General features: G+C 39.0%; 1 long non-coding RNA gene across 1 annotated transcript in view; it reads left to right on the top strand.

Annotated features, from left to right (window-relative positions):
* Nucleotides 1–26,859, top strand: part of LOC141375859 (uncharacterized) — a 41,150-nt gene that overhangs the window by 8,134 nt on the left and 6,157 nt on the right. The window contains exons 6-16 of the long non-coding RNA XR_012384662.1: nucleotides 517–567; nucleotides 927–981; nucleotides 1,643–1,670; nucleotides 2,333–2,383; nucleotides 3,040–3,090; nucleotides 3,450–3,504; nucleotides 4,908–4,962; nucleotides 12,841–12,895; nucleotides 14,836–14,890; nucleotides 16,097–16,151; nucleotides 16,903–16,999. This is a non-coding gene — a long non-coding RNA (uncharacterized lncRNA). The remainder of the gene's footprint in view (nucleotides 1–516; nucleotides 568–926; nucleotides 982–1,642; nucleotides 1,671–2,332; nucleotides 2,384–3,039; nucleotides 3,091–3,449; nucleotides 3,505–4,907; nucleotides 4,963–12,840; nucleotides 12,896–14,835; nucleotides 14,891–16,096; nucleotides 16,152–16,902; nucleotides 17,000–26,859) is intronic.

Here is a 26,859-nt window from a genome sequence, read left to right as displayed (position 1 = left end):
TCTGTTGTGGAAGTCAATGATTGCAGGTTTTCTTCTTCCATCAAAATATCTTGTTTTTGTTGTTTAACAGAAGTAAAAAACCCTTAAAGGTTTGGAACACTTGAGGGTAAATTAATAGTGAGTAAATATAAATTTTTGTGTGAATCATCCCTTTAAGTGCTAAAATGACAGTTTCATATTTCTACTACATTCAACGTAGCAGTCCTGTGTGTTTAGTCATGGTTTATGAGGACCAAGTATGTCTATTTTATGTGAGTTAGCAGCAAGCTATTGTTATATCAAATATGTGTGTTTACTCATAGTTTATGAGGACATGATTGGTTATGGAAGACTTGATTAAATCTGTGTGTTTCTTCATGGTTCATAAGGACACAGTATGTGTAGGTTGACATAGTGCTAGCAGTAGACAATTATAACGTGTGTTTCTTCGTAATTTGTAAGGGCATGATTTGTTATGCGTGACTTAAAGTAATTTAACAATGTTAAAAAAATCTTATCTTTGCTTCTCTTTTTCAGTACCTCCCTGAGCCCGTCACTTTGACCAACACAGAGTTGTTTTCTACAGAGGTTTGTTTATTCTTTTGTCATGTTATTTTGACACTCCTTAAAGGGATAGTTCACCCAACAGTACAATTGTGTCCTCATTTGCCTACCCTTTACTTGTTTCTTTATTTGTTCTGTTAAAGACAAAACAAAATACTTTTAAAAAGATGTAAACCTGTAATTCATAGTAAGTAAATGTTCATTTTTGGGTGAACCATCCCTTTAAGTGCTAAAATGACAGTTTCTTAATTAGACTAAATGCAGTGTAGCAATCCTGTGTGTTTAGTCATGGTTTATGAGGACATGATTGGTTTTGTGAGACTTAAAGCTTTCAGTAAGCGAATGTCATGTTTCCTTCATCTTTCTTTGCTTCTCTCTTTCAGTACCTCCATGACCCAGTCACTTTGTCAAACACAAACAAAGCTGTCTTCTACAGAGGTTAGTTAATTCTTTTGTAATGCTATTTTGACACTCCTTAAAGGCATAGTTCACCCAAAAATGAACATTTACTCACTATTAATTTACCCTCAAGTGTTTCAAACCTTTATGGGTTTCTTTTTTTCTGTTTAATAAAACAAATGAGATACTTTGAAAAAAGATGGAAACATGTATCCATTGACTTACATAATAGAAAACACAAATAATATGAAAGTCAATGGTTACAGGTTTCCATCGTTTTTCAAAGTATCTTCTTTTGTGTTTAACAGAAAAAAGAAACCCTTAAAGGTTTGGAACACTTGAGGGTAAATTAATAGTGAGTAAATGTTAATTTTTGTGTGAATCATCCCTTTAAGTGCTAAAATGACAGTTACATATTTCTGCTAAATGCAGTGTAGCAGTCCTGTGTGATTAGTCATGGTTTATGAGGACCAAGTATGTCTATTAGATGTGACTTAGCAGTAGGATATTGTTTTAATAAATCTGTGTGTTTACTCATGGTTTATGAGGACACAGTATGTGTAGGTTTACATGGTGCTAGCAGTAGACTATTATAACATGTGTTTCTTAATGGTTTATGAGGGCATTTTTTGTTATGCGAGACTTCAAACAGTTAGTAAACAAATGTTACATTTTCTTTATCTTTGTTTCTCTCTTTCAGTACCTCTATGAGCTCGTCACTTTGAGAGGTTTGTTAATTATTTTGTCAAACTATTTTGACACTTTTTAAAAGGATAGTTCTCCCAAAAAGTACAATTGTGTCATCATTTGCTCACCCTTTAATTGTCTCAAACCTTTTTGGGGTTATTTATTCTGTTAAAGACAAAAGAAAATACTTACAAATAATATGGGAGTGAATGATTACAGGTTTCCATCTTTTCTTGTTTTCTACCATGAAAGTCAATGATTGCAGATTTTCTTCCACCAAATGTCTTGTTTTTGTTTTTTATCAGAAGAAATAAACACGTAAAGGTTTGGAACCCTTGAGGGTAAATTGTTAGTGAGTAAATGTTCGTTTTTGGGTGAATCATCCCTTTAAGTGCTAAAATAACAGTTTCATATTTCTGCTAAATGCAGTGTAGCAGTCCTGTGTGTTTTGTCATGGTTTATGAGGACCAAGTATGTCTATTGGATGTGACTTAGCAGTAGGATATTGTTTTAATAAATCTGTGTGTTTACTCATGGTTTATGAGGACACTGTATGTAGAATGCAATGTTAGCAGTAGACTATTGTTTTATAACGTGTGTGTTTCTTCATGGTTTATGAGGACATGATTGGTTAAACAAGACTTAAAGCTTTCAGTAAGCGAATCTCATGTTTTCTTCATCTTTCTTTACTTTTCTTTTTCAGCACCTCCATAAGCCAGTCGCTTTGACAAACACAGAGTTGTCTTCTACAGAGGTTTGTTAATTCTTTTGTCAAGCTATTTTGATACTTCTTGAAAGGATAGTTTTACCCAAAAATGAACATTTACTCACTATTAGTTTACCCTCAAGTGTTCCAAACCTTTATGGTTTTCTTTTTTCTGTTTAACAAAACAAATAAGATACTTTGAAATAAGATAGAAACCTGTAACCATTGACTTCCATAGTAGTAAAAAACAAGTAATATAAAAGTCAATGGTTACAGGTTTCCATCGTTTTTCAAAGTATGTTTTGTTTTTAACAAAAGAAATAAACCCTTAAAGGTTTGGAACACTCGAGGGTAAATTAATAGTGAGTAAATGTTAATTTTTAGGTGAACCATCCCTAAAAAGTGCTAAAATGACAGTTTCCTATTTCTGCTAAATGCAGGTTAGCAGTCCTGTGTGTTTAGTCATGGTTTATGAGGACCAAGTATGTCTATTAGATGTGACTTAGCAGTAGACTATTGTTTTATTAAATCTGTGTGTTTCTTCATGGTTCATAAGGACACAGTATGTGTAGGTTGACATAGTGCTAGCAGTAGACAATTATAACGTGTGTTTCTTCGTAATTTGTAAGGGCATGATTTGTTATGCGTGACTTAAAGTAATTTAACAATGTTAAAAAAATCTTATCTTTGCTTCTCTTTTTCAGTACCTCCCTGAGCCCGTCACTTTGACCAACACAGAGTTGTTTTCTACAGAGGTTTGTTTATTCTTTTGTCATGTTATTTTGACACTCCTTAAAGGGATAGTTCACCCAACAGTACAATTGTGTCCTCATTTGCCTACCCTTTACTTGTTTCTTTATTTGTTCTGTTAAAGACAAAACAAAATACTTTTAAAAAGATGTAAACCTGTAATTCATAGTAAGTAAATGTTCATTTTTGGGTGAACCATCCCTTTAAGTGCTAAAATGACAGTTTCTTAATTAGACTAAATGCAGTGTAGCAATCCTGTGTGTTTAGTCATGGTTTATGAGGACATGATTGGTTTTGTGAGACTTAAAGCTTTCAGTAAGCGAATGTCATGTTTCCTTCATCTTTCTTTGCTTCTCTCTTTCAGTACCTCCATGACCCAGTCACTTTGTCAAACACAAACAAAGCTGTCTTCTACAGAGGTTAGTTAATTCTTTTGTAATGCTATTTTGACACTCCTTAAAGGGATAGTTCACCCAAACAGTACAATTGTGTCATCATTTGCTCACCCTTTACTTGTTTTAAATCTTTATGGGTTTATTTTTTCTGTTGAACACAAAAGAAGATACTTTGAAAAAAGATGGAAACTTGTAACCATTGACTTCCATATTATTTGTGTTTTCTATTATGGAAGTCATTAGCCCCTTTCACACAGTGATACCGGTAAATATCTGGAAAATTTCCGGAAAGACTTTACCGGTATATTCAAAAAAGCGCTGTTCACACAGGCGAGGACGTTACGGAAATTTTCCGGAAAAGAGCATTCACACATCCATTCCAAAATACCGGTAAATTCTGACAACATTCACCACAAATGAGCTTTAAACGGCTGCGCTTGTATTTGTAAACATTTGACTAAATTACAAACTCTGTGGATGATCAATATTGTGAACAACTTTCGCAGGATCACTTTCGCATGTCGAGATGTTCATAATATGTGCATGTGCAAAGCTTGAAGGTAAACAAACAACGGCTTATCATAAGCATCTCATCGATGATTATTTACACAGTTATCATTAAGAAGAACATATAAACGTGATCTGACTAACTTCTAGCAGCTAAATGTGTCTGGAAAAATATTCAAAGGCTTTTATCCTCACAAACCGCGCGGACGTAAATGCGTCTGACTGTTGTGATTGGCTAAAGCAGACGTCTCACGTCAGCACGTTCTAGACGTGCACGCGCTTATTACGGGAATCTTCCTTTTGCATTCACACAGCGCAGCATTCCGGCACATTGCCGGTAATGTTACAACTTCTCTTTCCGGAAAATAGCCAGAACGAATTTACCGGTATTTTCAAAAAGGACCTGTTCACACATACAACCTTTCCGGAAAATTGCCGGCAATTTTCCGGAAAGGTCTGTATGTGTGAAAGGGGCTATTGATTGCAGGTTTTCTTCTTCCATAATATCTTGTTTTTGTTGTTTATCAGAAGAAATAAGCACATAAAAGTTTGGAACACTTGAGGGTAAATTCATAGTGAGTAAATGTTCATTTTTGAGTGAACCATCCCTTTAAATGCTAAAATTACAGTTTCCTTTTTCAGCTAAATGCAATGTAGCGGTCCTGTGTGTTTAGTCATGGTTTATGAAGACACAGTATGTCTATTTAATGTGACTTAGCAGTAGGATGTTGTTTTATGGAAACTGCGTGTTTCTTCATGGTTTATGAGGACACAGTATGTGTAGTTTTACATGGTGCTAGCAGTAGACTATTATAACGTGTGTTTCTTCATGGTTTATGAGGGCATGGTTTGTTGTGCAAAACTTAAAACAGTAAGTAAACGAATGGTAAATTTTCTTTATCTTTGCTTCTCTCTTTCAGTACCTTCATGAGTCCGTCACTTTGACAAACACAAACAGAGTTGTCTTCTACAGAGGTTTGTTAATTCTTTTGTAATGCTATTTTGACACTCCCTAAATGGATAGTTCACCCAAACGGTACAAATGTGTCATTATTTGCTTACATTTTACTTGTTTCAAACCATTTTGGGTTATTTCTTCTGTTAAAGACAAAAGAAAGTACTTTAAAAAAAGATGTAAACCTGTAACCATAGACTTCCATAGTAGAAAACACAAATAATATGAAAGTCAATATTCATTGGTTTTCAAAGTATCTTTTGTGTTTAATAGAAGAAATAAACCCATAAAGGTTTGGAACACGTGAGGGTAAATTAATAGAGTAAATGTTAATTTTTGGATGAACTACCCCTTTAAGTGCTAAAATAACAGTTTCCTATCACTGCTAAATGCAGTGTAGCAGTCCTGCGTGTTTAGTCATGGTTTATAAGGACCAAGTATGTCTATTGAATGTGACTTAGCAGTAGACTATTGTTTTATTAAATCTGTGTATTTCTTCAGGGTTCATGAGGACATGCGAGCCTTAAAGCTTTCAGTAGTTTTCTTCATCTTTCTTTGCTTCTCGCTTTTAGTACCTATATGAGCCTGTCACTTTGACAAACACAAAGACTTGTCTTCTACAGAGGTTTTTGTAATTGTTTTGTCAAGCTATTTTGGTACTTTAAACCAATCATGTCCTCATAAACCATGAAGAAGCACACATTATAAAACAACAGTCTTCTGTTAACATTGTAAAACTACACATACTGTGTCCTCATAAACCATGAAGAAACACAGATTTAATAAAAAAAACATTGTACTGCTAAGTCACATCCAATAGTCATACTTGGTCCTCATAAACCATGACTAAACACACAGGACTGCTACACTGCATTTAGCAGAAATAGGAAACGTTCGAGGTTACAGAAGTAACCCTTCGTTCCCCGAGGAGGGGAACGGAAGTGCCATGAATGGGAGGATTCGGATCAGAAGCCGCTTATCTGGAGAGTATTGAACGGGCCAATGAATGAAATTAATTGGCAGCGTAAGCTTGCGCAGGTGTGCGACATCTGCAATTATCTCAGCATATAAGCACACCTGAAGCCAGCAGACGCCATCCTTTTAAGCTGAAGAGACTTTCAAACAGCTAAGGGACAGTCATTATGGCGACGGAATATGGCACTTCCGTTCCCCTCCTCGGGGAACGAAGGGTTACTTCTGTAACCTCGAACGTTCCCCTTCGGTTGGGGAACTTCAGTGCCATGAATGGGAGAATATGGAAAGCGCCATAATGACTGCACCTTACCAACACCCCCGATGAGGAGATAGTCAAGCAAGCGTGACGCACCCACATCATGGGGGGCGCGGTCCTCCAACGTGTCCCTGGCCCTAATTTATCCTACTTCAACAGAAGTTTTACGGATTTAGATATATTTTTTGGGAAGTCGTGAGCATCTAGATAATTCTAGGAAATACGACAGTACGTTGGGAAGCGTGCAATCCCGATAGGGAGGACGCTGCGGAGGCCATCCGTTACCCAAGGGGGGGATAGATGGCAGAATTTACCTATGGACTAGCCCTAAAAAGGGGGAGTACGCATAGCAAAAGAGTGGTTAGCGGAGAGGGAAGACACGGGTCCACCCAGGGGGGGGACTTAACCGTGGCGGAATAAGCATATGGGATCGCCTAGTGGGGATCACGCATAGCAGGCACCTATACCCAAAACGCGGGCTGACCAGCGGGCAGACCTACAACGTAGTGGGCCAGCAAGTGACTCCTCCGCTGAGTCAGTGCTGGGGGCCACGGAGGAATCTGCAGGGCTCACCTGACGGGGAACTTTACTGACAGATAAAAAAGGCGCACGTACCTCCGTGTTAGGGAGAATGGCGCCGCAAGCGTGTTTCAACACCCTACCGAGTTGTCTCCTCAATCACCAAAGGGTTACCTAATACCCTTGAGGAAACCGGCTCCACTCGCAGATTGTAAAACCTTGCAAATGTGTTGGGTGTCGCCCAGCCCGCAGCTCTACAGATGTCTGTTAGAGAGGCGCCGCGTGCACGCGCCCAAGAGGATGCAACGCTCCGAGTGGAGTGTGCACGAACTCCCGGGGGACACGGCTGACCTCGACTCGAATAAGCGAGTGAAATGGCATCCACAATCCAGTGGGATAATCTTTGTTTTGATACGGCACTTCCCTGCTGCCGACCGCCATAACAGACAAAGAGCTGCTCAGATGATCTAAAATTCTGAGTACGGTCCACATAAATGCGCAGAGCGCGAACTGGACAAATTAAAGAAAGGGCTGGGTCTGCCTCCTCCGGGGGCAGCGCTTGCAGGTTCACTACCTGATCTCTAAAGGGGGTGGTAGGAACCTTGGGCACATAACCGGGGCGGGGTCTCAGGATGACGTGAGAGTAATCCGGCCCGAATTCCAGGCACGAGTCACTGACCGAAAATGCCTCCAGGTCCCCGACCCTCTTGATGGAGGCCAACGCAACCAGCAGAGCTGTCTTCAGGGACAGAAATCTTAGAGATACTGATTCGAGTGGCTCAAAGGGATCGGATCGCAGACTCGTGAGAACGAGGGCGAGATCCCAAGAGGGCATGAGAGGGGGGCGAGATGGATTAATTCGCCTAGCACCCCTAAGGAACTGGATGACCAGGTTATGCTTTCCCACGGTGCCGCCAGCTACCGCGCTATGATAAGCGGAGATGGCGGCCACGTAAACCTTGAGAGTGGAGGGCGACAGCCTGCTGTCCAACTTCTCTTGAAGGAAAGAGAGCACAACACTAATCTGGCAATTTCGGGGGTCTTCTCTGCGAGAGACGCACCATTCAGTGAATAGACTCCACTTCAGGGCGTAGGCGCGCCTCGTGGAGGGGGCTCTAGCCTGAGTGATGGTATTAACCACCGCAGTCGGTAGGTTACCTAAGTCTTCCTCGCGTCTAGGGACCACACGTGGAGGTTCCAAAGATCGGGGCGAGGGTGCCAGATGGTGCCCTGTCCCTGAGAGAGTAGGTCCTCTCTCAAAGGGATCCGCCAGGGGAGGGCCGTCGCGAGGAGTGAGAGCTCTGATATCCAGGTCCGGTTGGGCCAAAGGGGCGCAACTAGCAGAACCTGTTCCTCGTCCTCCCTGACCTTGCACAGAAACTGCGCGAGCAGGCTCACTGGGGGAAACGCATACTTGCGCATGCCCCGAGGCCAGCTGTGGGCCAGTGCATCCGTGCCGAGAGAGCCCTCGGTCAGGGAAAAAAACAACTGGCAGTGAGCGTTCTCGGGGGAAGCAAACAGATCGATCTGGGCCTCCCCGAATCGCGCCCATATCAGCTGAACAGACTCGGGGTGGAGTCTCCATTCTCCAGGGCGTAACAGCTGTCGTGAGAGCGCATCGGCTGCACGATTGAGCGTGCCTGGGACGTGAATGGCGCGCAGCGATTTCAGCCGCGGGTGACTCCAGAGGAGCAGACGGCGGGCGAGCTGAGACATGCGGCGAGAGCGCATACCCCCCATGCGGTTGATATACGCCGCCGCCGCCATACTGTCCGTCCTGACCAGCACGTGTTGCCGCTCCAGCACCGGTAAAAAGCGGTGGAGAGCGAGGAACACTGCCAACAGCTCTAGGCGATTGATATGCCAATGCAGCTGGGCACCCTTCCAGAGGCCCGCAGCCGCATGCCCGCGACACACGGCCCCCCAACCCGTGTTGGAAGCGTCTGTTGAAACAACAACATGGCTGGACGCCTGTCCTAGAGGCACACCGGCCTGTAGGAACGAGGGGTCGTTCCAAGGGCTGAGGGCGCGGCGACACAGCGCAGTAACCGAGACCCGGTGTGTGCCCGCGTGCCATGCGCGTCTGGGGACCCGATCGTGAAGCCAGTGCTGAAGTGGTCTCATATGGAGCAACCCGAGCGGCGTGACGGCGGCTGCGGATGCCATATGCCCCAGGAGCCTCTGAAAGAACTTCAGTGGGACCACTAGTTTGCTGTCGAGCTCCCTCAGACAGTTCAGCAACAGGCGAGCGCGTTCCTCGGAGAGGTGCGCTACCATGGTGATCGAGTCCAGCTCCATCCCGAGAAAAGAAATCCTCTGCACGGGGGCGAGTTTGCTCTTTTCTCGGTTGACCTGAAGCCCCAGTAGGCGGAGATGCCGAAGCACCTTGTCCCTGTGCATAATCAATTGCTCCCGCGAGTGGGCTAAAATCAGCCAGTCGTCGAGATAATTGAGTATGCGAATGCCCGCGAGCCGAAGGGGCGCTAGGGCACCCTCCGCGAGTTTGGTGAAGACCCGCGGAGACAGAGAGAGCCCGAAGGGGAGGACCTTGTACTGCCACGCTCGACCCTCGAACGCAAACCGCAGAAATTGGCGGTGGCGTGGAAGAATGGAGACATGGAAATACGCGTCCTTCAGGTCTATGGCTGCAAACCAATCCCGAGGACGAACACATTGGAGAATGCGCCTCTGCGTGAGCATTCTGAACGGCAGCTTGTGCAGACAGCGGTTCAAAACGCGCAGATCTAGGATTGGCCGTGACCCACCGCTCTTTTTGGGTACGATGAAGTATGGGCTGTAAAACCCACTCTCCATCTCGGCTGGAGGAACCGGCTCGATTGCACCCTTCGCCAGGAGGGCAGCAATCTCCTCTCGCAAGACAGGGGCGGACAGGGGGTTGACCCTGGAGAAATACACGCCCGTAAACTTGGGGGGCCGTTTCGCGAACTGAATCGCGTAACCGAGTCTGATTGTGCGTATGAGCCACCGCGAGGGGCTGGCCCGCGCTAACCAGGCAGGCAGAGCCCTCGCTAATGGAGTCATCGCTACAATCGCTGACGTACCAGCGGTGGGGCAGCGCGGAGTGGGTGTGCTGATCCGGGAAGCACGAGGGTCCCGCGGAAGAGCTGGAGGAGAGCGATTCGCTCTGGCTCCGCACCCTGACTCCGGAGAGGGGGCTGGAGGGCTGAGGAAAGGGAGACCGTCCCCCCAGCGCTCGTGAGCCACTGGCGAAGCACGTAGAGTCTGCGAGCCGGAAGGCAGCGCGTCCCGGACTGGCAGAACTCGTGCAGTCACATCCGGGGAAGGGAAAAAGTGCTCTTTTACTGATGTTTTGGTGGCACTGAAAAGTACCGTTGTTATCGGGGCCCCGCCCTCCAGCGGGGAAAGAGCAAGTTTCCTCTTCTCCGGATGGCCTGTCTCAGGGACGCTTCGCGGTCCGTTTACCGGACTTAACGGCGCCCTGGGCAGGAGGGGCTGCCTGCTTTCGAGGTGAACGCCGCGCCCGCTTGGCCGCAGGCGGGGGCGGGGCAGCACTCGTTGGCGGGCGCCCTCGGCGAGGAACAGCGGAGGTGGATGGCTCGGCGGGCGGAGCGGGCTTACGGCCACGCCGATAGATGACATTGCCCATCGCATCCGACTGCTCTTTCACCGCCTTGAATTCCTGGGTGAATTCACCGACGGTGTCGCCGAACAGGCCAGCCTGGGATATGGGCGAGTCAAGAAAGCGAACTTTGTCAACGTCGCGCATATCGGCCAGGTTTAGCCAGAGGTGGCGTTCCTGAACCACAAGTGTGGACATCGTCCTCCCCAGCGCACACGCGGCGGACTTAGTAGTCCGAAGAGCATAGTCGGTCGCGGTGCGCAGCTCATGTAATAAGCTTGGGTTGGACCCGCCCTCGTGCAGCTCGGCCAGCGCCTGCGCTTGGTAGCGCTGGTAGGTGGCCATCGCGTGCAAAGCAGAAGCAGCCTGGCCCGCAGCCTTATAAGCTCTGGCTCCGAGGGAGGCAGACAACCTACAGGCTTTGGACGGGAGGCGGGGCAAACCCCGCCACGTAGAGGCGCCGCGCGGACAAAGATTGACCGCGATAGCGCGCTCCACTGACGGGATCGCCTCATACCCCCTGGCAGCTCCGCCGTCAAGGGCGGTGAGGGCGGAGGCACTCGCAGCACGGGCAGAGAAAGGTGCCCTCCAGGACTGCGTGAGCCTACTGTGCACTTCCGGGAAGAAGGGGACGAGAGGCTTCGAAGGCTTCGCCTTCTGGTCCTCTACGTAGCACCCATCTAGTCGGTCCGGCCGCGGAGCTGGGGGATAAACCATCTCCAACCCCACGGCCGAAGCAGCCCGGGAAAGCACGGCTAACATGTCCGCTTCAGGATCCGATTTGACAGCGCTCACCTGCCCGGAGGGGGCGAGCGGGTCCGGATCTTCGTCGGACAGTGAAAGCCCACCCTCCGATGCCGCGGAGGACATCTGATCTCCGGTGTCAGCGAGTGTGAGAGCTACCATCTGGTTAGACGGATCACTCTCACCACCCGAAGCTTGGATGGAGCGCCGTGAGGAGCGAGAGGTCCGCGAGCCCGTGGGCGGCGGATTAGCTCCCGCTGAAACCCTCAGATCTGCCCGAGCGCCCGCTGCTTTTTTAGAGCAGGAGGCAACTGGGGTGGCTCGCTCTCTTGCGAAAGTTAGCCGCGATCTTAGCTGTGCAACGGTCATGGCATCGCAATGACGACATGAACCGCCCGCGAGCACCGCATTAACATGCTGGACCCCCAAACATGCAATGCAGTGATCGTGTCCATCATCCGGAGACAGGAAACCCCCGCATCCAGAAACGCACAGTCGGAGCGCCATCCTGAAAAGGACGTGCTGCACGACTGTGTTGCTCTTTTAGGAAAGTTGCAACTATACGCACCGCTCTGGAGGACCGGACCCAAAGAACCGCAGGCAAGGGAGTAACCCAGCTCGACCGTCTGCCACCGCGAAGACCCACTCTGGACCGGGAGACACACTCGTTCGCTCTGAAGTGCTGATCAGCAAGAGGAACCCTCATCGACTCACTCAGAAAGGATCTGAAGCGAAAAGGATGGCGTCTGCTGGCTTCAGGTGTGCTTATATGCTGAGATAATTGCAGATGTCGCACACCTGCGCAAGCTTACGCTGCCAATTAATTTCATTCATTGGCCCGTTCAATACTCTCCAGATAAGCGGCTTCTGATCCGAATCCTCCCATTCATGGCACTGAAGTTCCCCAACCGAAGGGGAACTGTAATTTTAGCACTTAAAGGGATGATTCACCCAAAAATTAACATTTACTCACCATTAATTTACCCTCAAGTGTTCCAAACCTTTATGGGTTTCTTTTTTTCTGTTTGACAAAACAAATAAGATACTTTGAAAAAAGATGGATACCTCTAACCATTGACTTTCATATTATTTTTTGATTTCTATTATGGAAGTCATTGATTGCAGGTTTTCTTCTTCTGTCAAAATATCTAGTTTGTTTGTAGGTTTGGAACACTTGAGGGTAAATTAATAGTGAGTAAATGTTCATTTTTGGGTGATCAATCTCTCTGAGTGTTAAAATGGCAGTTTCCTATTTTTACTAAATGCAATTTAGCAGTCCTGTGTGTTTAGTCAGGGTTTATGAGGACCAAGTATGTCTATTGGATGTGAGTTAGCAACAGGCTATTGTTTTATTAAATCTGTGTGTTTACTCATGGTTTATGAGGACACAGTATGTGTAAGTTTACATAGTGCTAGCAGTTGACTTATAACTTGTTTCTTCATGGTTTATAAGGGCATGGTTTGTTATGCGTGACTTAAAAAGTCCCTTCAAGTGCTAAAATTACAGTTTCCTATTTCTGCTAAATGCAGTGTAGCAGTCCTGTGTGTTTAGTCATGGTTTACGAGGACCAAGTATGTCTATTGAATGTGACTTAGCAGTAGACTATTGTTTTATTAAATCTGTGTGTTTCTTCATGGTTCATGAGGACACAGTATGTGTAGGTTTACAATGTTACCAGTAGACTTATTTCATAACGTTTGTTTCTTCATGGTTTATGAGGAGATGATTGGTTTTGCGAGACTTAAAGCTTTCAGTAAGCGAATGTCATGTTTTCTTCATCTTTCTTTACTTCTCTCCTTCAGCACCTCCATAAGCCAGTCGCTTTGTCAAACACAAACAGAGTTGTCTTCTACAGAGGTTTGTTAATTATTTTGTCAAGCTATTTTGACGCTCCTTAAAGGGCTAGTTCACCCAAAAGTACAATTGTGTCATCATTTGCTCACCATTTGCTTGTTTTAAAATTTTATGGGTTTATTTTTTCTGTTAAACACAAAAGAAGATACTTTGAAATAAGGTGGAAACCTGTAACCATTGACTTCCATATTTTTTGTGTTTTCTATTGTGGAAGTCAATGATTGCAGGTTTTCTTCTTCAATCAAAATATCTTGTTTTGTTTTTTATCAGAAGAAATAAACCCTTAAAGGTTTGGAACACTTGAGGGTAAATTCATAGTAAGGAAATGTTCATTTTTGGGTGAACCATCACTTTAAGTGCTAAAATGACAGTTTCCTATTTTTACTAAATGCAGGTTAGCAGTCCTTTGAGTTTAGTCATGGTTTATGAGGACCAAGTATGTCTATTGGATGTGACTTACCAGCAGGCTATTGTTTTATTAAATCTGTGTGTTTCTTCATGGTTTATAAGGACATGATTGGTTTGCGAGACATAAAGCTTTCATTAAGCCAATGACATGTCTTCTCAGGGCTCGAAATTAACTTTTTTACTTGGTAGCACCGGTGCTCCCAACTTCAAATATTTAGGAGCACCAAAAAATTTTTAGGAGCACCAGAAAAAATTTAGGAGCACCCACCAAAAATGAATGAGCACCGCTGCAAATTGTTTTTTAAGGGATTTATTGTATTTTAAAACAACATTAATAGGACTAACAAAAACCAGAAACAACTATCTAACTAATGCTGCGAAGACATTGATATTTGTGTGCAATAATTCCAAAATGAATGTCTAATAATTAGGCCATAGAATATTAATGATGATGAAAATGACAATAATAGTAACAATGAATTCCATTTCTCATTATGATACTGCCTTGAATGTGCATGAATGTAGGTTATCTGCTATTAAAAGTCTGTTACTTTATGAAAAATAATTGTATAGTTTGCATCAAACAAAAATGAAGCATTGCAGTAAGAAATATTAATTTTGTACTGCTGTTTTTATATGCATGTCAATTTAATAAATAATATTTCTGCTACAAAACAAACAAAAGATTATAATAAATCATTCAATTCAATGATGAAAGCTGCAAAGCAGTCATCAGTAAATAAATAAAAAAATAATATATACCTTAAAAAAGAATAGACAAAAGAAAGAAAGTAAAGTCTCGCTTCTATCACTCTTTTAAAGTTTTGGTTTCAGTTTGTGTCAATTTAAAGGTTCAGTCTGAGATGATCTTCATTTTTCTGTGTTTGTGGAAAAGCAGGCGAGTCAGCCGACCCAATTAATAAGTAGGCAGCGCAAGATTCTTGCGCTAACCATCGGCGCAAATCCGGTCTTTGTTATGAGCCGCAGTTTCAGTGTAAACTTAGTAAAGGCGAGCTTCTTTGGCGATGATATGTACAGTATTAGATTTGACTTTCAGCGGACATTTGCGCTGAACATGCAGTGAAAGCGACGCATGGAGATTCGGGCACCTTCTCCAAGAAGCGCGTACTCGATTGATCACAGCTGGCGGATCATTATTCACCACGTGACGTGTCATGATCGCTTTCATCTGCGCCTCAACTTAGGTGGGGTTTTCAAACTTGTGAGCTTTAAGTTTTTACTCTTCAGCCGTTTGCATTTCCTGTGGTCATAAAAGCTCCTTCCCTGTCATCTGACAGCGCAATACCTTGAGTGAATGACAGCTAATATGAACCAATATAGAGGCAGGGAAGAGCGATTCAGCATGTTTTTAGAAAAAACCAAAACAGGTCGCACTACAACCATTATCTGCAGTCGCACTAATGCGCCCAAATATATTATGAGGTCGCATAGATTAATTTTCGGGCGCATATGCGACCAAAATGGTCGCAATTTCGAGCCCTGCTTCTTAATCTTTCTGTGCTTCTTTCTTTCAGTATCTCAATGAGCTCGTCACTTTGACAAACACAAACAGAGCTGTCTTCTACAGAGGTTTGTTAATTTTTTGTCAAGCTATTTTGACAGTCGTTAAAGGGATAGTTTACCCAAAAATGACAATTGTTTCATCATTTGCTCATCCTTTACTTGTTCTAAACCTTATGGGTTTAATTCTTCTGTTAAAGACAAAAGAAAATACTTTTTAAAAAAAAGATGGAAACCTGTAACCATAGATTTCCATAATAGAAAATACCAATAATATGAAAGTCAATGGTTACAGGTTTTCATCAGTTTTCAAAGTATCTTTTGTGTTTAACAGAAGAAATAAACCCATAAAAGTTTGGAACACTTGAGGGTAAATTAATAGTAAGTAAATGTTAATTTTTGGGTGAACCATCACTTTAAGTGCAAAATTGACAGTTTCCTATTTTTACTAAATGCAGGTTAGCAGTCCTGTATGTTTAGTCATGGTTTATGAGAACTAAGTATGTCTATTGGATGTGACTTAGCAGTAGGTTGTTGTTTTATTAAATCTGTGTGTTTCTTCATGGTATATGAGGACACAGTATGTGTAGGTTTACAATGGTTTACATAGTGCTAGCAGTAGACTATTATAACATGTTTCTTCATGGTTTATGAGGGCAGAGTAAAGGAGTACACCCAAAAACGACAATTGTGTCCTCATTTGCTCACCCTTTACTTGTTTTAAATCTTTATGGGTTTATTTTTCTGTTAAACACAAAAGAAGATGGAAACCTGTAACCATTGACTTTCATATTTTTTGTGTTTTCTATTATGAAAGTCAATGATTGCAGGTTTTCTTCTTCCATCAAAATATCTTGTTTTTGTTGTTTATCAGAAGAAATAAACCCTTAAAGGGTTGGAATGCTTTGGGGTATATTAATAGCAAGTACATTTTCATTTTTGGATGAACCACCCTTTTAAGTGCTAAAGTAACAGTTTCCTATTTCTGCTAAATGCAGTGTAGCAGTCCTGTGTGTTTATTCATGGTTTATGAGGACCAAGTATGTCTATTGGATGTGACTTAGCAGTAGACTATTGTTTTATTAAATCTGTGTGTTTCTTCATGGTTCATGAGGACACAGTATGTGTAGGTTTACAATGTTACCAGTAGACTGTTATTTTATAACGTGTGTGTTTCTTCATGGTTTATGAGGACATGATTGGTTTTGCAAGACTTAAAGCTTTCAGTAAGTGAATTTCATGTTTTCTTCATCTTTCTTTACTTCTCTCTTTCAGCACCTCTATAAGTCAGTCACTTTGACAAACACAAACAGAGCTGTCTTCTACAGAGGTTTGTTAATTCTTTTGTAATGCTATTTTGACACTCCTTAAAAGGATAGTTCACCCAAAAATGACAATTTTGTCATCATTTGCTCATCCTTCACTTCCTTCAATCTGTGTTTCTTCATGGTTTATGAGGACACAGTATGTGTAGGTTTACATGGTGCTAGCAGTAGACTATTATAACATGTGTTTCTTCATGGTTTATGAGGGCATGGTTTGTTATGCGAGACTTTAAAAGTAAGTAAACGAATGTTGAATTTTCTTTATCTTTGCTTTTCTGTTTCAGTACCTCCATGAGCCAGTCGCTTTGACCAACACAGAGTTGTTTTTTACAGAGGTTTGTTAATTCTTTTGTCAAGAATTAACAAACCTCTGTAGAAAACAACTCTGTGACTGGCTCATACCCAAAAATGACAAATGTGTCATCATTTGCACACCCTTTATGGGTTTATTTTTTCTGTTAAACACAAAAGAAGATGGAAGATGAAAACCTGTACTCATTGACTTCCATATTTTTGGTGTTTTTATTTTGGAAGTCAATGATTGCAGGTTTTCTTCTTCCATCAAAATACCTTGTTTTTCGTTTAACAGAAAAAATAAACTTGTAAAGTAGAAAAGTCCAATAGTAGGAAAAATAATAACATGGAAGTCAATGAGTGCACGTTTTAATTTATTAAGAAAATAAACTAATAATAATTAAAATAATTAAATAATTTAAATAAGTGAATAATAATGTCTCTCTCACTTTTTCCCTTCAGGAAATAACAGGTGAATCTTGACAGAAATCCAGGAAGCCAGACAGTGATGGTGGTGATGTTAAGAATTTCTGTCAATAACAATGCAGGAAGAAACTAAGTAACTAAAATTACTTTAAAAATAATGTGCATTTTAGGCCTTTTTTATTTTAAGCAAATTTTAAGCATGATCTAAAGGGTTGAGTTTATTTTCTTAATGAGTTATAGGTGTATTTTGAGAATAAACCAATCAGAGTCTCATCTCCCATTCCCTTTAATAGCCTTGCATCGTGCCATAAGCGCATTTGCTATTTACATGACGTAAAGTAAGTTTAAGTGGAAAAACTGAGCATTTCACAAGCAAACAGTTAACAGTTATTTTTAACAGAAAACTGTTAAACAGAGCATCTACCGCGCGAGAATGAGAGATAAATGATCTACTTTCACTTTCGCTCTTAGTGGATAGGAAAATCTTTACCCACAGACATCAGTTAGCCTAATAATAATAATTAGTTGCGTTTGTTAAGCGCAAGTATTTGTTTCAAAACTATTTCTAAATGCAGTTCTAATTTTCAGCAAATGAATAAATGAACAATAATAACTAAGTGTTGTCATAAACCTGAGTTATATCCTAAAAAACATTTTGCCCGCATATGGTCTAAAACCTGCAGGTGGGCAAATCTAAGCTTTTTTTTAATAAAACAAATATAAATATGGATATAATAATTATTACTGCTAATAATAACATACAAAAGCAAATTGTTATGAATAAAAACTATTGCGTCGTAGAGTGATAAACAGTGTTTGTTATTTTAAAGTGATAGGACTAAGATGGTCAATAAATAAGCTTTTTATTTACCTATTAATTCACAGTTTTAATTTACATTTTGTTGATTATATTTTACTCTTACTTTTACCTATTAAAAATCTTATTTTTTTCTTATTATTACTCTTATTTTACTTTTATTATATTTATATTTTACTATTATGTTATTTTGTCTCAATTACTGTACATTAATAGCAAATTAATATTTAAGTAGGCCTAATTATTTATTTAAAAACATTACCAGCGAAATACTGAGAAACGGTCTGGCGCTATTTTTATATACAGGCCTATCATAATTTTAAAGAAAGCTGCAAGGTGTGCTACATTATTTTAAATTATTTTTTCTGTCTGTTACTTGAAGTTCAGTGCGTGTGCCTGTGCGCTGAGAGACAAGGCAATATTGACAAAATATTGAATTTTGTTTTTTATATTGCATTGCATTAATTTGCAGAGATGTTTTATAGTTTATACAGGCCTAAAATAAACGCTTTGGTACAGAGTTATTATTTTAAAACAAACCTGTGTTTGTAATGATAGATGTAGGTGTCACAAAATACTTTTTAAATCAGTGTTTTTATTAATATGATTATTATTTATTGTGGACAACACTTAATAAATACTGAAATGTCCTTAATACACACCTTATTTTTTTATCAATTACAGTGCTTCCCGCTAGGGCTGCTCTATTATGGGAAAAATCATAATCACGATTTTTTTGGTCATTATTTTAATCACAATTATTCAAAATGATTATCAGTTCAAGTCAAAATTATTAGGGCTCCTGTGAAATTATTATTATTATTTTTTATAAATATTTCCCAAATGATGTTTAACAGATTCAGGAATTTTTCACAGTATTTCCTATAATATTTTTTCCTTTGGAGGAAGTCTTATTTGTTTTATTTCAGCTAAAATAAAAGCAGGTTTAAATATTTTGAAATCTATTTTATGGTCAATATTAATAGCTCCCTTAAGCAAAATAGTTTTGATGGTCAGCAGAAGAAATTACTGGTATACAATGACTTGCCCAATTATCCTAATTAAGCCTTTGAATCGTACTTTAATCTGAATGCTTGTATTTTGAAAAATATCTAGTAAAATATGTGCTGTCATCATAACAAAGATGAATGAAATCAGTTATAAAAAATTAGTTATTAAAACTATTATGTTTAGAAATGGGTTAAAAAAAATCTTCTTTCCATTAATCAGAAATTGGGGGGGGAAAGTAGGGCTAATAATTTAGATTTCAACTGTATTCATTTATTTTCCTCCCTGCAAAGGAAAGGGAAATATGTACAATAGAATAAAAATATGAAACAAACTGTGCTTTAAGCATCTTCACTGTAAAAAAAAAAAAACTTTGATTATAGCTACTAAAGTCCTTCAGACAAGAACAGTGAGGGATTGTCTTCTTTTGTTGTTTGATTAATGGTAAAAACAGTCGGCAGCAGGAATATCACGCACTTTCACTTTAAGAGCAGTACGGTTCTGATTTATGGTTTCTCTTTCACATGTCTTTTGATTCTCAACTAGTTTGTTTATTACTTAAATGAGAGTTAATATGAATAATCACTGAACATCGCGTTTTGATACCTATTTGACCATTAAAATGCTCACATTAAGATAACTTTAGATGTGTGTGCTTTGCTCTGAGCACACAGTGTGCGAATATGTGTGTGCCGCATACACAAACCATGCGGTCTCATTCATGCTTTTAAAACATGAATGATTCGAATGTACATCAATGAATGATGCACATGCCGTGCTGCAAAATTACAATGCATGCTTTTAGTAATATTCACGTGAAACTGAGCTTTGCAGAGCAACAAATGTGTACAACTGAAAAGAGGACGATATATGATGCAACAATCGTTTTATCTCGATTAATGATTTTCATATTCGTTTGAAGCCATAATCAAAATCGAATTTTCGATTAATTGCATAGCCCTACTTCCCGTATGTTTATAATATACTTGTGAGGGTAGCAGGCCCGGCGCCAGGATATCATAACTGAGGAGGCATTTTAATCCCATGACTAATTTTGGTCCCTCTTGTTCCTTTCATTTAGGCTATTTATTCACATTAATTATTACTTTGCATTACTGCCTAAGTTACTGACTCAAGGCAGTAATATACTTTTTTATAGTAATAATGATATGCAGTTTTGCTATTATTGATTTTATACCATTTATCAACGCAGACAGATCATGGTTCATTGCCAAACGAGTGCTTTATATCAAATTTTATTATCCTTATATGGGCCTATAATAGGCCTATAAAGGTTTAAAGTTTTAGGTAAAGACGTCAAACTATGCCCATACATGCAAGCCAATCCACGGTTAGACTATTCTATAACCGGTAAATAAATATAGTAAAATCAGCATTACTGAATCACGCTTCACAAAACCTTAACCAACCAAAATCAGTGTTAGGAAAAAGTTAAATGTTACAATCAAATGTCATTAAAAAAATTTTATTAAGTTACATTTTAAGGCATTAGTACGGAGACTCGGAAGGGACGTGATGGTGAAGAAAAAAATTGGGTGGAAGAAAAAAAAACTGAGTGGGAGAAAAAAAAAGGATGGTAGAAAAAAAAACAGTGATAGGAATATATATATATATATATTTTTAAGTTTTTGTTCCCTCACAAAGATGTTTTGCGTTATCCACACTTCCTGTTCACTTCATACCTGTCAACCCTCCTGTATTTTACCATTCTATCCCTCTATCATACTATTGTTAAGTATTTTCCCATATTTCTCATATATTTTTATTTTTGAAAGCATTCTGAAACAAATATAAAAATGTCTGCATTTACTTTCTTTCCATTAAAAGCTGTGGGTTGATCATCGCCCTTCATATGCAACCTCTGAATCAGGGAATGATAAACTGATCCCAGATCAACTTCTGTACATGCCATTTAAAGAGGAGCTAAAGTGCAGGATTCAGATCTGTGTTTAAACAGACAAATATACTTAACAATATGTAAACATGTTCGTCCTGTGTGTTTTATTTTAAACACAACTCATTTTCTCTTAAATGAGCACAAACAGTTACTTAAGTAATGGAATACTTTCATTATAGATCTGTGCATTCTTAAATTGACACCTCTGATATGAAATAAAAGAAAATGAGAGATTCATTTGCTGCTCATCACTTGTTTGATAACAGAGGTGTCGCTTTAAATGGTGTGTATAGAAGCTGATCTGGGATCAGTTTATCATACCTAGCACATCCGTATACATGCATTCGCTAATTCACAGGTTGCATATGAAGAGCGATGATCGACCCACAGCTTTAATGGAAAGAAAGAGAAATATGGGAGAATCACAGCAAAAACGGAAGGCTTGGGAGAATCCTGGTAAAACAGGAGGGTTGACATGTATGAAGTGAACAGGAAGTGTTTGTGGAAAAACAGTTTTGCGAGAACGCAAAACATCTGCGAGGGAACGCAAAAACTTCCAAAAGAGGATTTTTAAATAAAAATATAGTCAAGGTAAAATGTTCAAAAACTAGGTCTGAGTCACTCCTTTTCTTCCGCCGTCTCATTAACACACCTTTATTAAATTACAATAATTAACAAATTGCACAAACAAACAGTAATATTTAAGAGTAAACTAATGAGCTATTTAAAAGTACACTTTAAAGAAAACCACATTTATAAGAGAGACTGTGCCTTAAAGCATATACTGCTCTGTCACACTGCTTTTATTTATTATTTTAGGTTTGTTTATGAATGAATTATTTAAGTTAAATATTTCATGTATGTGGTTTAATATTTAATTGGTCATTAAATCAAATGAAGAAGCTAGCTACTTTATTTTTTGACACTTCAACCGATCAATAAACAAAGAAATGAACAACCACAGATTATTTTATTCTCTCTGTAAAGTATTTAGATACTTAGACTATACTAAATAATTAGACTATTCTATATAGTTTTTAACATTGTTTGGGCTCATTTGGGATTATTTGTTAATGAACTGCCACTCATCTTTCCATTAAACATTTTGATATTAAAATTATGTTTTAACTTTATGTCTCCAAGATTGCATTGTAATTTTCTAAGTTAAACTAAACTAGTTAAACTAGACAATTAAAATATGCTGTAAAAAAGTTTAGGTTGATAACTATTTTATTTTGGCTGGAAATGATTTACTGCTGGTTTTATCTGACCAGAGAACAACACAATGTTGGAATTGACGTAGTAGCATTGTGTAAAGTGCGATATGAGACAGCATATTTAATCCTTGCACTATTTTAAGTGAATGCATATGTATTCCACCGACTCCAAAATTAGGAGTTAAGAGTCTCATCCAAAAAACCCAGAACCGAACATCCCTAATCGACGCCCCATTGATGTTTCTTTGAACATCAGGTGCCATTATTAACTGTTTATCAAGTTAAATTTCAAACTGAACCTATAACTGTTTTTGATTAATTCAAAGTATAGCCCAGACTATTTTTTTCCTTTTCAAAATCAGTAGCAGTATAGCCTAAACAGGACAGTTTTACAAATGTACAGATAAGCATTTTTATAACTGAACATCACAAAAGGCCTACAAGAATTTTCAGTCCATTTTTATATACAGGCCTATTATAATTTTAAAGAAAACTGCTAGGTGGGCTATATTATTTTAAATCTAGCCTATATTATTTTTATTAATTTCCTCTGTATCTGTCACTTGCGATTCAATGCACATGTGCTGAGCGAGACGAGAAATAAGGCAATATTGACCATTTTTTATAGGCCACTATAGTATATAATAGTTTGTTTTTACATATAGTATTGCATTAATTTGCATTGACGTTTTGTAGTTTGTAGAGGCCTAAAATGAATGCCTCGATTTGGAGTTATTTAAAACATAATCCTGCGTTTTTAACATTCTTTAAACCAATGTTTTTTATTATTATTATTTAATGTGAATAACTTTTAATTAAAAATTGTAATGTATTTATTACACCACCTTATTGGGAAAAAAAAACGATCAATTACAGTGCTTCCCGCAGGTTTGAAATATAGGACTTGCAGCATTGAAACACCATTTACCCACATCACATAGTTAACTATGCGACAGACAAAACTTAATTGCATTTTTAATAATAATTGTATTTATTATGACACTTTTTCTTTTAATGGGTTAAAGTAAAAAAAAAAAAAAAAGAATGTTACAAAAGAAAGAAATGCTTTATGCTATTTAGGAGCAATGTGCAGCCACTGACAGGTAAAATTCGCTTTTCTCTCACAAGTTAAAAAAGCAAATTAGGCTTGCCACGATAGACGGTGTTGACGGTGATACCGGTTTTAAGACGCAACACCGGTGACATCACGTTTTTACCGTGACACCGTCCTCACATTTGTTTTTTCTAAGTATTCGTTTTATTTATTTATTTTTTTATTAAATATTTATTTTAATTAAATGGAAAATAGAATTCGTAATAATTTACTTAAGGCCAGAGCATGCTTTATAATTAAAATCTGAACATAGTAATGCGTCATATTTCATTTATCACGTGAGAATAAATATGCAAGGCATACTCTCATTTTAAAAAACACGCGACCATCATCTCACAGTGTTTAATAATAAATATCTTATTTTTATTATAACAAGAATGATGTAGCAATGCCGCGCCATCGACAAGCCAACTGCAGAGAAACAAAGCAATCATCACGGCAACTGAAGTGAGCACTTTTTCCGAAGTTCAGCTCTTCTTTTTTGCACTTTATGCATTTCATGTAAAAAAATAAAAGATGAATATGCCTACAAGAATGTAACCTGTGTGCGCGCGTCTTTTATCACTGAGGCCGCTGTCTTTAAAAACCGAAAGTTGCTTCATCTGTCTGGAAATATTTCGGCTTTTAATAAATGAAAAGTTAATTTAGGTGAGCCAATATTAAAAATTGCTATAAAGTAACTGTGAAGTGCGGCAACACATCGAATCTGAGGTCTGATCTCATCTCTCTCTCGCTATCATTCAGACATCGAAACGCCACACAGGTCAAGTCGCAAAACTGAGGCTGGTACCAGCTGACAGGTAGAACAGCTGAAGCCTTTGCGAAATCTTTCAAAATACAGCGCTGAAATTAACAGGCACAAATATCTTTGAGCCAGAAAGTCACGCCTTATCTGTCAAAACGCAATTCGAGCCAATAGGAGTTGTGTAGCCTATTAATTATATTAATTCTAATAAAATGAAAACCAAATTAAACTATTCATTGCATTTTTCGATTGATAAAAATATACGTAAACGAAAAAAAATCAAACGGTGGCTAGTTTGTATTAATGTGTCTTAAAATTAATAAAAATATGCTCAGCCTATTTAAGCTTCACGGTTATATGCTGCGAAGCATGTTACTGAACTACAATATCTCCGAGGGAGACTATATAACTCGATAGACAACATTACCTTGAGGGATTTTAAAAACAAAAGGTGTTTTAAAAAAGGAACAACACGCCAATCGGCAACAAATAAAACATCTTGCCAGGGTATGCTGTGTGTAATCCGCCACTGACAGTGACATAAGACACCTGCGCCTGTCAACTGTGCTTGTAAGAGAGCTCAAAGCTTGTATGGATATAACCAAAAAAAGCAAGATCATATAGTTATAAATATTCCATAACAATACTTATCGAAATATTTATACATTTACATGTTGATTATTTTTTTAGCCTGTTAAATAAAATTACTTTTATTTAGCCTGTCTTTAGATTTTTTACACAATGTTTAATTTCTTAACATTTCTTTCTTTTTTATTTAAAGTTTATATATAAAATGAGTGCTAGCTTGTTTAGTTGTGATCATTATGCAAGGATCATATTTCATATTCGGTTTATTCTTCACTAGCCTATAAATTCGTTAATAAGGCTATTTTATAAACGGATTGTTCATAAGGACTAAGCTATTAATATATAATGCAATAGGCTAAATAATACATTAAGAAATAGAGTGGAGGAACTATGACGTCACTTTGTAGGCTAATCGGCTGCTAGCATAAAACTGGTTCCCTCGTGAAAATCCCTATAGGATTTTCCCATAGGGTTTTCGAAGATTGCGAATAATACGCTCTGTGTTCAAACACTGTTCATTACACTTACACGTTTTGTTCAGCCGGATAATTGTCACACGAAAATATAACATTGAGCACTTTTGGATCTTAAATGCAAACGCAAGACTTAAAAAGCTAACATAAGGCTATAAACGGACTACAGCGCCCTCGGGGCGCTCGTCAGTGACGTCAGCCCCACCCTACTACAGACGACTTATCAAGCTTATTTTTAGAAATAACGTCCATGACAAAGAGTTAATCTCTCAGTATATTATATTGTAATCCACGCTATATATTATAAACTAATAAATACGCAAACACACATAGACCTTTGTGCCTTTTGGATCGTTTTTACGTGGGAAATACATGTTTTGCTTTGCGGTTGTTCTAAAAGTTTAAAAAATGTGTATAAATGTGCCTATATAGTATTATTATGAGACATATTTAAATAAGTGTATCGCTCGCGTGCACACAGCCCGCTTACCTTAACAGACGACGGCGTGAGGAGGAACAAGTCTATCAAATGCCTGCAGGTTTCATCATCATGGACACAGAATAACATTCAATATTCCTTTTGTGTCACGAAGTACAGCGAAAAACAGCCCAATACAGTCACATCTGCTATACGTTTTATGGAGGAGTGTAAATATTGCAGTTATGACAGAGTTAAATGTGTTGATGAAGAAAAAAAGACGAGAAATCACTTGATCACGTTAAAATGACAGTTAACATGCATGTATTTTTACACATTTATTCACACGTTTGCATTACTGAGAGCAGGAAAGAAACTGAGCAGTATCTTCATATTATCGTTTAATTAAAATGAATGATCAACAAATGAATCTGTCTCGACAGCCTTTACATGTGAAGGAATTATCTACACACAATCTGAATTCTCAATTAGAATAATACAACAAACTATAAAATACTATTCTGAAAATACTTAAATCACAGACTAATCCAAACGCCCAAGCGAGCTGCGCTCCAGACCAGATCAGCTCGATGACGTATAATGCCCCCGACGCAGCCTGTAGTCTCATTTAGCAACTTGATAGCAACCGTCTTTTTAAAGAAGCATAATCGATTTAAAAGTTGAAGAGTGTGCTGTAACTGATGTGTTTTATGTCGTAGAACAAAACGTGAAAGTATATTGAGTTGGTGTTAGCCACGGACCTTATTTGAGCGATTTTACTGAAACCCCATTCAAAAAACCCATTGACTTTGGGACGAGGGAACCGGAAGTGCTAAAATGCTAACTCGCTTCCGGGTTTTTGCATACAAATTGACGTCATAGTTCCTCCACTCTATTGAAGTCAGGTAGGACAACAAAAGACAACCAAACATGTTCCCCCTGTTAGCAAATGTAACCAAAAAGTATCTTTACGTGCAACAAGCTGCTCATCTGAGGGTGTGTTCAGCACGATGGGGAACATAGTAAGCCCCACAAGATCCCATCTTAAGCCAGAGATGGTCAACATATTGGCCAGGATTCCTCGCAAAGAACAAGTAAACCTCACTGTTAATAAATGCCAATTTACAATGTTTTATTTTTTATTTTTTTTTAAAGACTGTGTCAACCTGTCATTTTTGTAATGTAATTTTGAAAGCTTTTCTTTTATATTTGTTTCTTGTTCATTCGTTTAATCTTATTTAAACTTTGTGCAATTTAATTACTTATCTTGCTATTTTATTTTCTTATTCGTTTTAAAAACATTCTAACATTCATCACATTCGTCCATTCAAACAATTTACGCCGAATTGGCAATTCCCGCAAAACTGAAAGTGAAAGTATTATATGCATTTATAAGCTATTTAAAAGCAGAAAGAAAAGAGGAAACCCCGACCCCCACTATGATACCGGTATTACCGGTGTTGTCACATGTCGATTAACCGGTGGGGAAATTTCCTCATCGTCACAACCTTAATTTGAATGATTTTAGATGTGTATATAAAATAGCCTATGTAAAATATTAACATCATCAAATTAATAAAATAATGACAAATTTGAAATAAATGACAGAAAAGTTAATAAAAACAGACATTCTCTAAAAAATGTAAAAATCGCAATATTAAAATGAGTAGATTTTTTTTTAATAAAATGCGTTGA

The sequence above is a fragment of the Danio rerio genome, chromosome 8, assembly GCF_049306965.1.
Source record: "Danio rerio strain Tuebingen ecotype United States chromosome 8, GRCz12tu, whole genome shotgun sequence".
Lineage (NCBI taxonomy): Eukaryota > Metazoa > Chordata > Actinopteri > Cypriniformes > Danionidae > Danio > Danio rerio.
Note: the sequence above shows the minus strand (reverse complement) of the source record. Positions and strands in the feature narration are given on the sequence as shown.